Source organism: Protobothrops mucrosquamatus, unplaced genomic scaffold, assembly GCF_001527695.2.
Source record: "Protobothrops mucrosquamatus isolate PMUCROS unplaced genomic scaffold, P.Mucros_1.0 scaffold_177, whole genome shotgun sequence".
Classification (NCBI taxonomy): domain Eukaryota; kingdom Metazoa; phylum Chordata; class Lepidosauria; order Squamata; family Viperidae; genus Protobothrops; species Protobothrops mucrosquamatus.
The window spans coordinates 4,470,059-4,482,353 of record NW_015386253.1 but is presented as its reverse complement, the minus strand read 5'-3'; positions in this window follow the sequence as shown (position 1 = coordinate 4,482,353).

The following is a 12,295-nucleotide window of genomic DNA, read 5'->3' as shown; positions in this document are numbered from 1 at the left end:
GCCGTCGGCCAAGCAATGTCGGCTGGCGACCCCCAGGGGGAGGGCCTTCTCTGTGGGTGCCCCTACCCTCTGGAACGAACTACCCCCCGAGATCCGGATGATTCCGGATCTCCTTGCTTTCCGTCGCGCCCTCAAGACATGGCTTTTCCAGCAAGCGGACCTGACCTAGGGAGGATTTTATATGGGGTTTATTTTTTAGTAATTCGACAGAGACACAACTTTAAAATTTGATCTAATTCGGTTTTATCGGGGGGGGGAATGTATTTATGTTTTGTTTTAAATATGTTGTGCGCCGCCCTGAGTCCCGTCGGGAGAAGGACGGCATATAAATTAAATAAATTAAATTAAATTAAAAATGAGCACCCCGCGGTACAGGTGCTCGTGCAACACTTGGTTGATTAGTTGCATGAAGACCGCCGGGGCTCCTTGCAATCCAAAGGGCATTACGCGGAACTGGAAGCTACCAAGAGGACAGTTGAACGCCGTCTTCCATTCGTCCCCATGCCGGATTCGTACTCTGTAGTACGCCTCCCGAAGGTCCAACTTGGTGAAGACACGCCCCTTCCCAAGCTGGGCCAGCAGATCTTTCATTAAGGGTAGGGGGTATAGGTGCTCAACACACACTGCGTTGAGACCCCGAAAGTCGACACATAGGCGGAGGGATCCGTCCTTCTTCTCTTTGAACAGGACAGGCGCAGCGACCCGGGATCAGGCGGGCTGGATGAACCCCCTCGCCAGGTTCTGATCAATGTACCATCGTAGTTCCTTGAGCTCTTTGGGTGCCATGGCATATATCCGGGGCTTCGGCAACTTGGCTCCGGGTAGGAGCTCGATCGCACAGTCGGTCGAGCGGTGAGGAGGTAGCTGGTCGCACTCCTTCTCACTGAACACAGCGGCCAGGTCGCTGTACACTGCTGGGAAGGGCCCCTGCTCCTTCCCCTGTGCCTGTGCCACGGCCTGACACTCCTGTGGCGGACCAGCGGCCGTACACCCCGGGACCGGCTGCTCGTGTTTTACTCTTGGAGGCTGGGGCCCCACTGCAAGCCGGAGCTTACGGTAACCCCCCTCCCACCATATGGTCGGACCCCACTTGTCTAGCCAAGCCAGGCCGAGGATCACCACCTCTGTCATAGCTGGGGCGACTATGAAGCGAAGGGTTTCCCAATGCCCGCCCAAATCCAGGCGGACTGGCTCTGTAGCATGGGTAGCCGGGCCCCCCCCAAGAGGGATCCGTCCACTTGTTCAAACCGAACGGGTTGGGGTAGGCGGTGCAACCTAAGGCCGCAATCCCGTGCTACTGTCTTACTAATAAGACACCGTGTACACCCGGTATCTATAAGGGCCCGGCATTCCCTTCGTATCCCAGTCTTTGGGCTGGTTAGGACAATGGGCAGCACAAAGGGGCTTACTGGCTCACTCACCATGGGATCATTTGCTGTGTCGTTCTTGCTGTTATCGGGAGCCGCCTGATACCTCGCTGTTGCTGTGGCGTCCTCCTCGACCGGGGTGGCCCGTTGCGATGCTGGGGTCGATTGTTTGGCCGCCCTCGATCTCTCAGGTCCTTGTTTCGGGGTTGGTGTGGCCCGTCCGGTGGCTGTGGGGCCCCGTGGAGTGGGGGCTGGGCATTCAGCTGCTCGATGGCCCGGCTGGTTGCACCGGAAGCAGCGGAAGGAGGCCGCACCAGTCGGGACCTGGAGTTTAGCTGTACCGGCTGGCTGCCCACCCTCCCTCGGCCTCCGTATGATGTAACCGGCACCCTTGATCTATTGAAATGTATACAATGCCTCTTATTTGTCCTGCTTGTTCCCCCCAAAACATCACAGCTAAGTATGTATTTGCTTTCTCTTCCCATCTCCTTCTTCTAATATATCCAGAAGATTAAGAAATCCTGACAGTGAGCAGCAATTGCAATAAATAGCCAAACAAGAAGAAGCTGATATTTGAGCCTTAGATGCTTACAGATTAGTAAAGATGCCAATTAGATTCCATACAGAGATCTAAGAGTTAAAACTTATTTCTTGGCTAAGTCAACATGTATTTGCTGCTTTAACAGCTTCCTTTTTTTCTAGTCAGTTCTTAACCCTTTGCCTTCTAAAAAGTAGACAAAAAAAATTGGTAAGCAAAGCAGCTGGAATCAGCTGTTTATATTATTTCCATTTGCATCCTACCTTTTCTTGCAGAAGTAGTTAAAATAACTACTGACAAAGCAAACAAATTAGATCCGTTAAAATGGTAAAAATTATGTTTTTTTTAAAACATTGTGTAATATCTGTGATGTATTTCTTTTTTCTTTTATGATAAAAACAATAAAATTTTATATTGAAAAAAAAAAATGGTAAAAATTATGATTCAACAATGTCAGAGGGCCTTGGTTCATTTACTAAGATTAAAAGAGCAGAAGTGAATTATAACTCTCAAAGGATTATGTGTTAATAGCTTGTGCTTGCACAAGAGAAGACCATCTCATACACATCTAATAAAAGTATTCTGAAATTAGGAGTGATTTTTAACAAGTGCATATCTTACTGTATGGACATAAATGTATACCTAAGCAGTTCTTAATTTATACTTAAACAGTTATTAAGATAGTAACACTTTAAGTAATTTAGAATTTACAATAAATATGTTGTAAAGTGTGCTGGGAAAGAAGCTAGCAACCATTCCCTATGTTTCATAGAATCATAAAATTGTGGAGTTGAAAGGGATCATAAAGATTAACCAATGTAAACCTCTGCAAGATGCAGAAAAAACATTTACATCACCTTTGAGAGCTAAGCATCTTTTTCTTCAAAATCTCCAAAGATGGAGAATCTACATTTTCTATAGGAGAGATTTCTGATTGTTCCACTGTTGTACAAGTCTTACCATCAGGAAATGTTTCCTTCTTTCCCTCTCTATACAAAAATAATAATATCTCAGTATTGTGCAGCAAATAAATCTAACTGTGCTGTTTTGCATTTTCCATTGCCATGCTGAACAAAACTGACTTGCTGAAGGCATACTGGCATGAAGTTACTATAAAACAGCATTGTCTTCAGATAAATCTGAATTTTCACCCAATTATTACTGTGAGTAAATTTGCCCTGTTCCCACATCTTCTGCAGCCCTTCTCAGAAATCCAGTCTCACCCTTCCATAGATGCCATTTTTCAACATTTATTTTTCATGGAAATCATGAACTTTATCCATTTTGGAAAAGGCAGTATATTCTACTACTGTATGATAGAGATTTTGTGAGATTTTAAAATACTATTTTGTATTAATTATATTAATGTATGGTATTTAGTAGTAAACTAATGACTAGATTCATTTAATTTCATATATAAGATAGAACTTTTTTCTCTTTAGCTTTTCTTATTACTTTATTTTATTTTGGTTTCTATTTTTTCTTTAAATTTAAAGATTTAATTGTGGCCTTTAAATATTGATTGTATATGATTTAGAACAGAGATATACAGTCTACAGCAGACATGTTAAACTTGTGAGGTCACATGACGTCACGCAATGTATCGGGACGGTTTTGCCATTGCCGGCAATGGGGTGGGTGCGGCTTCCGCATGACGTGTCTGGCCCGCGGGCCGGCAGTTTGACACCCCTGGTCTACAGTAATTCCCTCCAAATGTTTGAGACTTGAATTCCCGTTATGCCTAGTGGAAAACACAAGATGGATAACTCCTGGTTTATCATCTGCCCAATAGAATTATAATCACCTTGGAAGCCCTCCACTAAAGATAAGCAATTCTATTGCACAGAGAATGGTAGTACCATAGGTTCTGGCTTCCAGTGGAGAAAATGATGCTTTAACCTTCTCTATCTCTTTATTTTTTCTGTATAACTAACAAGAAGCAAGAAGCAGGGCAGAAAGAAGTGGCTACCTAAAATTTGTTCTGGTCTTTATTCTGGTCTTTACCAGAGATTTGCCCCAGCCGGGGGGGGGGGGAATTAAAAAAATAAAATCCCAAAACACGAAGCAGCACATTTTAGCCACTTTTACAACAGGAGGGAGCATGGAATCAGTAGACTAGGGATTTGATAATCATGCACCACCAAACCATAGTGCTTCTGCAGCATAGCTGCTGATTGCCTTTCCAGCTGACATATGAGGGGGCGTAATGGCTCCTGACAATGAGCTTGTCAGCTGGAAAGCAAGACCCGAACTGTGCAATGGGTGAGCTCCCATTACTAGTCTCAGGTCCTGCCCACCTAGCAGTTCAAAAGCATGTAAATGTGAGTAGGTTAATAGGTACCACTTAGGAACCACTTAGATGAGAAGGTAATTGTGTTCTGTGCACTTCGGTATATAGTCATGTTGGCCACATGACCCCACTGGAAAATGTCTTCAGACAACGCTGGCTCCCTCAGCTAAGAAACAGAGATGAGAACCACACCCTACAGTTAAACACAACTGGACAGTGGAAATCTTTACTTTTACCTTTATGACATATGATCACAGCTACAATATATTTTTTCCAAAGGATATGTTTTTGTTCCACAATGTTGGATCTGTACTGCAAAATAGACGATGCAATACAAAAAGTTAGGGTAAACTTCTTTGAGGGAACCCACCCCTTTCCTTACTCCCCCTTCAATAATACACATGAAGAAGTGCAATCATTGAAAAAACAAGACAGGGTCCATTTTTACAATTTTAAGATCTTACCATAAAAGTGTAAAATCTAATAGGCAATAAGGTAGATACAATCTCAAACTTGTTTAAAAATAAATATGTTTCTTTTGATAAACATATATACATCCACATATCTGTGAAGAGCTAGGATGTTTCTGGAAGTCAGAAAAAGACAAAGCATGACACCTGCTGTTTGAGAGTGAGTATGAAAGTTGTACTAAATACACTGACTGAAACCCAACTATTTTTCTGAATTTCCTAAGTTTATGTACTTCTTTTTTCTTGTATTTTTGAAAACTTTTGTGTAAACATGACAAGTAGAAGAAAAACTGAAATCTATAATAAATAGATTTATTATAGCATGATTTTTTTTACCTGTTGGCTTTCCATAATTTTATCCCTTTGGTAGATTACTCTAGATTTTTTTGATATATGATTTGGAGAAGGAGGTAGATTTAGTTGACAGCTGAAGATGTTCCAACATCTATGAATCTCTGACATGGGTGGAAGTTAAAAGCTTTTGGCTTTGATTTGTTCTGGGTTACAAATGTCTTACATCGATGTGTTCTTTTATTTTGTATCTCATTTCCTGTCTTCCTGATTTCTCACTTTCCAAATGTTCAGATAATAATTAGTCACTGAGTGCACACTCACTCAGCATTGGATGACTGCTTTGAAACCCTGTCCTTCCTTCCCTTGTTTTTCTATTATATATCTTTAAATCTTGGACAAAAGATTGGGGCTTTTTATGACTAATAGCATATATCTCAATTACATAAAGCAACATCAAAAATGAATATTTCTATGATGGTTCATGTAACTTCATTTTTTTCTTTTTTTCCTCCTCTTCTTTTCCAGAAATATTTTTTTAAATATTTTTTTAAGTAGTTGAAGCTCAAGATCTTAACTATCGTTTAAGAGAATCATAACATGTCAAGAAATATTAACAGACATTTTGTATATATAAGCCATCAACTGCATTAAGAAAACAGTAAGATTTGTGGAAAGCCTCTGATCAAATGTGGCATTTCTGAGCATTTCCAGATTGGAAGTTCTGGAATTTGTTCCCCAATACAGTACAAGACTTTATACCGTGTACAAGACTTTATACCGTGTTTCCCCAAAAATAAGACCCGGTTTTATATATTTTTTTGTCTCCAAAAGAGGCACCAGGTCTTATTTTCAGGGGATGTCTTACCCACTTACCTTAGGACTGCCGCAGCCAGGCCTCCCATGCCCCAACACCTATCGTGCTACTGCCCAGTGCCGCTGCTCGTGGCAGAAGGCCACGTGGTTTGTTGTGCCATGGCGCGCGACAGTGGCAGCACCGGCACGATGCGCTGCATGGCCTCCTGCCGCAAGCGGCAGCACCACAATGAGCCGCACGGTGTCCTGCCGCAAGCGGCGACAGTGGCACCAGCATGATTGGCGTGACAACCCATGCAGCCTCCTGCCATGAGCAGCGGCATTGGTACGATCGGCATGATGAGCCACGTGCCGTGACCGGCAGCACTGGTGCAATGAGCCATATGTTGTGTGACTGCAAGTGGCCACAGAAGAACTCAGGCAACAGCACATGGGAGGCCTGGCTGCAGAGATCCTAAGGTAAGTGGGTTCAGGATGCGTGGGGCAGCTCCACCCCCCCCAACTCCCTCTCTAGCTTGATTTTTACATGTGCACCTCACCCGCAAATTAGGGCTTATTTTGGGGGTAGGGCTTAAATTAGACGCATGTGTAAAAATCAACCTAGGGCTTATTTTTGGGAAAACATGGATAACATATAGAACTCAATAGTGTTATAATATTGCAAAGAGCTTACTATTCAAACTTACAGCAATTTTGGGAGGACTCTACCAGCACATTACACTAAGAAAATACAAAGTTTGTAAGAAATGGAACACTTTGGAATGAAACTGGCGAGCAAAACTGGCTTTTGGAAAAGTCTACAGTTAAACCTACCAACATTATCCTGAAATATGTTGATTGGTAGAATGAATGAAATGAGAGATGAAATGAAATGCCATATGTTTGCAGGAAAAAACAGAATCCCATATACTGACAATATTGTATGTTTGCAAAAAGAGAGAGAATGGAATCCCAGAAAATTTGCCAGGAACACTTTTACATTATATACTGAAGATTGCTGCGATTGAAGGGCCAAAAGGATTCTTTGTAATTAGTTTCTGAATCACCTTTCTGACACACCTTTCTTCAGCCATTTAACCACTTTTCTGGAAGTATTCTAACTTGTCCACAAAATTATAGTCAGGGAGAACAGCAATTGTGCCTAATTTGTAAAAAATATATATTCCATACTATATTTCCATTCAAATATTTCAGATCTATAGTCTGGGTTAAGCTAAAATTTCAAATTTTGAGTTGATCATAGCATGGCTCTTACTATATTACACATATTTTTTGATAAGAACCTTTCTTTCTATCCCTGGATGCATAGTCTTTGGTTTCTTATGAATATTTCCATTATTCATGAGTAACAACTTCAAAAAGGACTGTAGTCTATTGGCTAATCTGTAGCTTAATGTGTTATGAAAGCATAGTCTACATAAGATTTAGTATTTTTTTAAACCTGAGTGGCCAATGTGTAGCCCTACAACCATAAGCACATTTAAGGTGGTTACTGCTAATAGCAGCTGCTGGCTTTATCTCAGTTTGGTCAAATATGTTTTGAATTAAGGTGCATGGTAATGCATAAAAGCCTAATGATTTAGGTCAGTGTAAGAAAAGCATCATATTGGTCTGTGATAGCCAAAATTAAGAATTCTGGCAACATTTTTTCAGATTAACAAATGTTATTAAAAGACATAAACTTGGGTGAGTTACAGTTCACTTCATCAGATTCATAGAGTGGTTAAAATGATTCCAAAACGATGACCTCAAGATCTATAATGGAATGATATGGAAAATTGAAATGCTCTGATATTACTTTGTTTGGAGTCCAAATCTCAAATTTGTGTCCATTAATGAACCTGCATCTGCATAAACAAACCGTTTTTCCATCCCTTCTTATCTTAATCTGCACCCATTTGTCCACTTCATGCATCTGACACATTAAACTATGGCTCACAAAAATTTATGCCTTTAATTAAAATGTATAGTCTTAAAAGGTGTTACCAGATTCCTTCTGATTCATGATTTAGGAAAAAGCAATCTCCATCCCACTGAAATGTTTTTTAAAATATTATCCAACTGCTGTTATGGAACCTTGTCAGGAAATGCAAAAAAAAAAAATAGTCCTTATAATTCATGCAAACCCTGACATATTGTATTTAAGCCACTCTAATTACAGCAGTTCACCAAAAAGGTTCCTATTCTCTGCTGTAATACTTTTTATTGAACGAGGATAAATTTAGTTTCTGATGAATTTGACTTGAGTTCAAGGTGGAATAAGGGAGATAGATGGGGGAGACTACTGCAATAACCTTGAAACCAGTGGTGGGATTCAAATAATTTAACAACCAGTTCCCTCTGAAATCACAGAACCCTTTAAGAGTTGCACGCGTAAAAACCAAGCTAGGGCAGGAGGGGGAGCTGCCCCACGCACTCCGCACCCAGGCCACTTCCTGCTTGGTGACCTCCCCCCACCGGTTCAATGACCCAGCTGCCTGCCCACCTCTTCCCTTTCACCCCCCCTCCCAAGCCGGACTGCCATGCTATTGAGGATGGACCTTACCAATCCCCCTCTGCCATTTCGGAGCCAGGGGGGAGTGATGGCAAAAGGCTCTGCCGCCACTGTGCAACAGTCACATCTGCCACTTGAGGGGCTTTCTTCAGTCCCCACCACCCTTGGCGCCCCTGCTTCTCCCCGCAGGTCACCTGCTCAGTGGCAGCCACCGCTTCCTTCTATGCTGACTTTCCCATGGCTTGCGCCGTTACTGCGGGATGCAAATCTCCCCTGCCAGTTCCCTCCGCCAGCCTTGGTATCCCTTTCCCAGCCCTTAAAATCCAGAGCAGACACTCAGCTTCTTACAAAAATCATACTGGTAGCTACCGTATCCTCAGCTGATCAGGAGGAAAAGATGTTTCTGGATTTTAAGGCAGAAAAGTTAAGGGAGGGGGACAATTTCAAAGGGCCTCCTGGAGAAAAAGAGCAAAGCTCTTCTGTTTGCCGTCCGAAGCAGGTGCCGATCCGCTTCTAAAGGGCTTTGCAGAACCATCAGGAAGAGGAGCCTGGCTTTCCTCGCTCAGCTCCAGCTGGAGTATTTTCCTGGAGCTTAGCCTCCTTCCATATGAAGCGTCCTTCCTTTCCTCCCTTCTGCTGGGAGGAAAGTAGTAGAAAATGGGGCTGCCATTTCCAGAAGGGGGAAGGGAGATGCCAGCTGATGCAGGGCGGCAAGAAAGTGTGGTGGCAGTGACGGAGGGCTGGCGGAGGGAAACCAGAGCTGGCAGAGGAAGGCTGCAGGGGAGGCTTGCGCAGATTTATCATAACCGGTTTATTGAACTCAACAAAAAATGAGGTATCGGTTCTACCGAACTGGTGCAAACCGGCTGAATCCCCCCACTGCCTGTAACCTGTTATAAGAGTGAACGATCGCTGGGACATTACCATGGCCATAACTTGGAAATAGAGTCATAAGTAGCTTTTGAGGGAGTTCTGTCATAATTTCAAAAGATCATTAAGCGACTGGTTGTAACTTGAGGATTACTTGTAGAGATACATTAACATTTTTGTCTGGACTATTTTCTTTAGGAGTACACCGATATTGTATTTATGCTAAGGTGAGAGAAGTACACTGAGGAACTGAAGTGGAAAATAAGATATAGGAACTCTGTTTTCCCTTTGTATACTATTACCATGAAAAATGTTCTAAAAAGGGTCCGGTCAGAAGGAGACCACGGTAAAATTAGGAGCAGCTGAACATTCTATATTTGTTTCTTTTACATCTTGTTCTGAAGCATGCATTACAGGCTTTTGTACACAGTGATTTCTGATTCACATAATACCATATTTAGGAAGGAAATCCTGTTTAAAAGATTTTTTCACCAACTCCCAAGGGTTCCTCATGCTAACCTCATGCTGGCTATAAAAATAATATGTTTAAAAATAAGTGACAGATGTATATATAAAAAGCTTGCCAGCTGAGAACCAAACTAAAACTCTACTTTTATTTAGGATAAGCTCCACTGAACCCAATGAGACTTACATCTATATAGAAATATGTGGGATTGTACTCCAAATATCTATTCATTTAAATGCAAATTTATGTGAGAAGAGAACCTCGGTTAGCAGCAAACGGAGTTTGTAATCAAAATATTCTAAACCAGTGTTTCACAATCTTGGCAGCTTGAAGATGTGTGGAATTTTGGGAGTTGAAGTTCACACACCTTTAAGTTGCCAAGGTTGGAAATACTGTACTAAACCATTCCCCTTGAACGACTTATTTCTACCCAGATTTTTTTTCCATTGGACATATAAACAGAATCAAAAGACAGAACCAAACCACGTTTTACTGAGCCCTCAAACATGACTATTTATATGAATAAGGAATGGAAGACTAAAGACAATTGAAATCTTATTGCCTTCAGTAGAACCTGAATACAGTCAACATGCAGTAATAAAATCCAAATGCAAGTGAAGAAGAGGCCATTATGGCTAGATCTATTGTTTTTTAGTTAGAAACTTTGGACCACCAAATTGAAAAAGGGCTAGATCTAGTTGGCTAAGAGAGAGACAGAAATTAGGCAGGCCCAATTCACAAAAGAAGTGAGGTGTGCTATGAAATAACTATTAAGTATATAAATTAAGTATATAAATTCTTTTAACCCAGTGGTTCTCAACCTTTTTAATGCCGCGACCCCCAACCAGTCGTAAGTCGAGGACTAAACCGGTCATAAGTCGAGGACTAAACCGGTCGTAAGTCAAGGACTACCCAACCGGTCTTAAGTCGAGGAATTTCCCTGCCCGGGAGCGCTGCGCATGCGTGGTTCCGCCCCCTGCGCCGGCCGAGGCGTAGCTGGCAAGCGGCAGAGACGGAGCAGGCCAACCACCAGCTGGCCCAGCTCAAGGGAGGTAAGGCACCCGCCGGAAAAGGGGAAAAAAATGGTGGACAGCCTTGCTTGGCGACCCCCGTGAAATGGTCGATCGACCCCAAATGGGGTCGTGACCCATAGGTTAGAACCGCTGCGTTAACCTATCACAATTTTATGGGGGAAATGCATACAAAAAATATTTCAGGAGAAGATATATAATTTAATTTTTTTTTAAATCAAATCAATTAAATCAAAGTTGTGTATTAAAAATATTGTAGAAAACAGAATAGATTGCCCTTACTGGTGAAACCCTTGCATATGAACTAAAAGTAGATCATGCATTGTCACTAGCAGTCGATAGATTAAAACTTAATTGGCTTGCCCTCCAATCCAATCTTGCATCCATCTTTTGACTCAGAGGATCGTGAATATCTTATATTCATTTCTCCATTGGCAAAAGCAAGATGGACAGCATATTCATTTCATATAAATTTAATAAATAAAAATATAGGTGCTTCACACCCATCTTTAACATGCACAGAACACTCTTTTTCATCTAAGCAGTTAAAGCAATGGTAAGTGGGGTATTTTTTGCATTCACAGAACTGAATTTGTGACTATCAAAGTAAACTGCAGAATGTAAAAAGGCATCCACAGATCAAAATATAAAGATGACTGTATGAAAGGACTTTGCTTTTTTTTTTTAATGTGACATTTTTATCACACTCTGCAAACATCTCTGAGGATGCAGGTTTCTAAAACAAAAATCAAATTTATGCATGTATGGAGAAATGTTTGGTGCACAAGCAGGTACATTTTTTAACATTTTGTTAAATGTGAAAAGAATTAACCTGAATGCTGAACTGAGTGAGCAGTCACAAGTATGAGATACTGAATGGCTTTGTGAGTGCCAAAAAATGAATATTTCCTCTGTATTCTTGGAGAAAAAACAATTATGGTACATCACTTTGTAAACAGATCCAGTTTCCTAAGGAGCAGAATAACATGTCTTTATTTGTTCATTTAATTATAGTAATGCCTAGATTATTCTATTAGAAGTGGGGAGAATGCAAGTTAATCCAATTATTTTCCATTTAACCTACAATCCACCACACAGTTGGCCTTTCATGGACTAATATGTTTACAAGTTACATTTCAGGAGAATTATATATTTAAAGAAAGAAAGAAATTTTCACCTAATTCATCACACTAGTGTTTACACTTAAATATATACAAGGAGTGGGAGCAGGAATCTGAGGGCAGTTTAACATCTTATTACCCAGCCAAAGAACTGGGTTTTTCTACAGATACGCTAAACTATTGGCTTCCATGCCAGGTTAGAGGCTCTCATATTGCAATTGCCTAAAAGCAATAACATCAAGAGCAAGACATTTCTTACAAATGTCAAAAATAGAAAAACCACAATCATTTCTATAGCTTCTATGATAGGCATACCATCGCTACCCACCAGTTACGAAACTGCCTACTGGTGATTTTCTTGGCAATTGTCACACTACTTGGCATCTTCCATAAATGACGAAGAATTAGTAAGAGGCTTTCACTAACTCCCCAGTAGACCACTATCATGTAGAGGTAGCAATTACTATATCAAGTTACAATGGCCATGGCTCCCTGCAGATGGGAAATTCAACACCCTGGCAATGAAAACCACCACTTTACT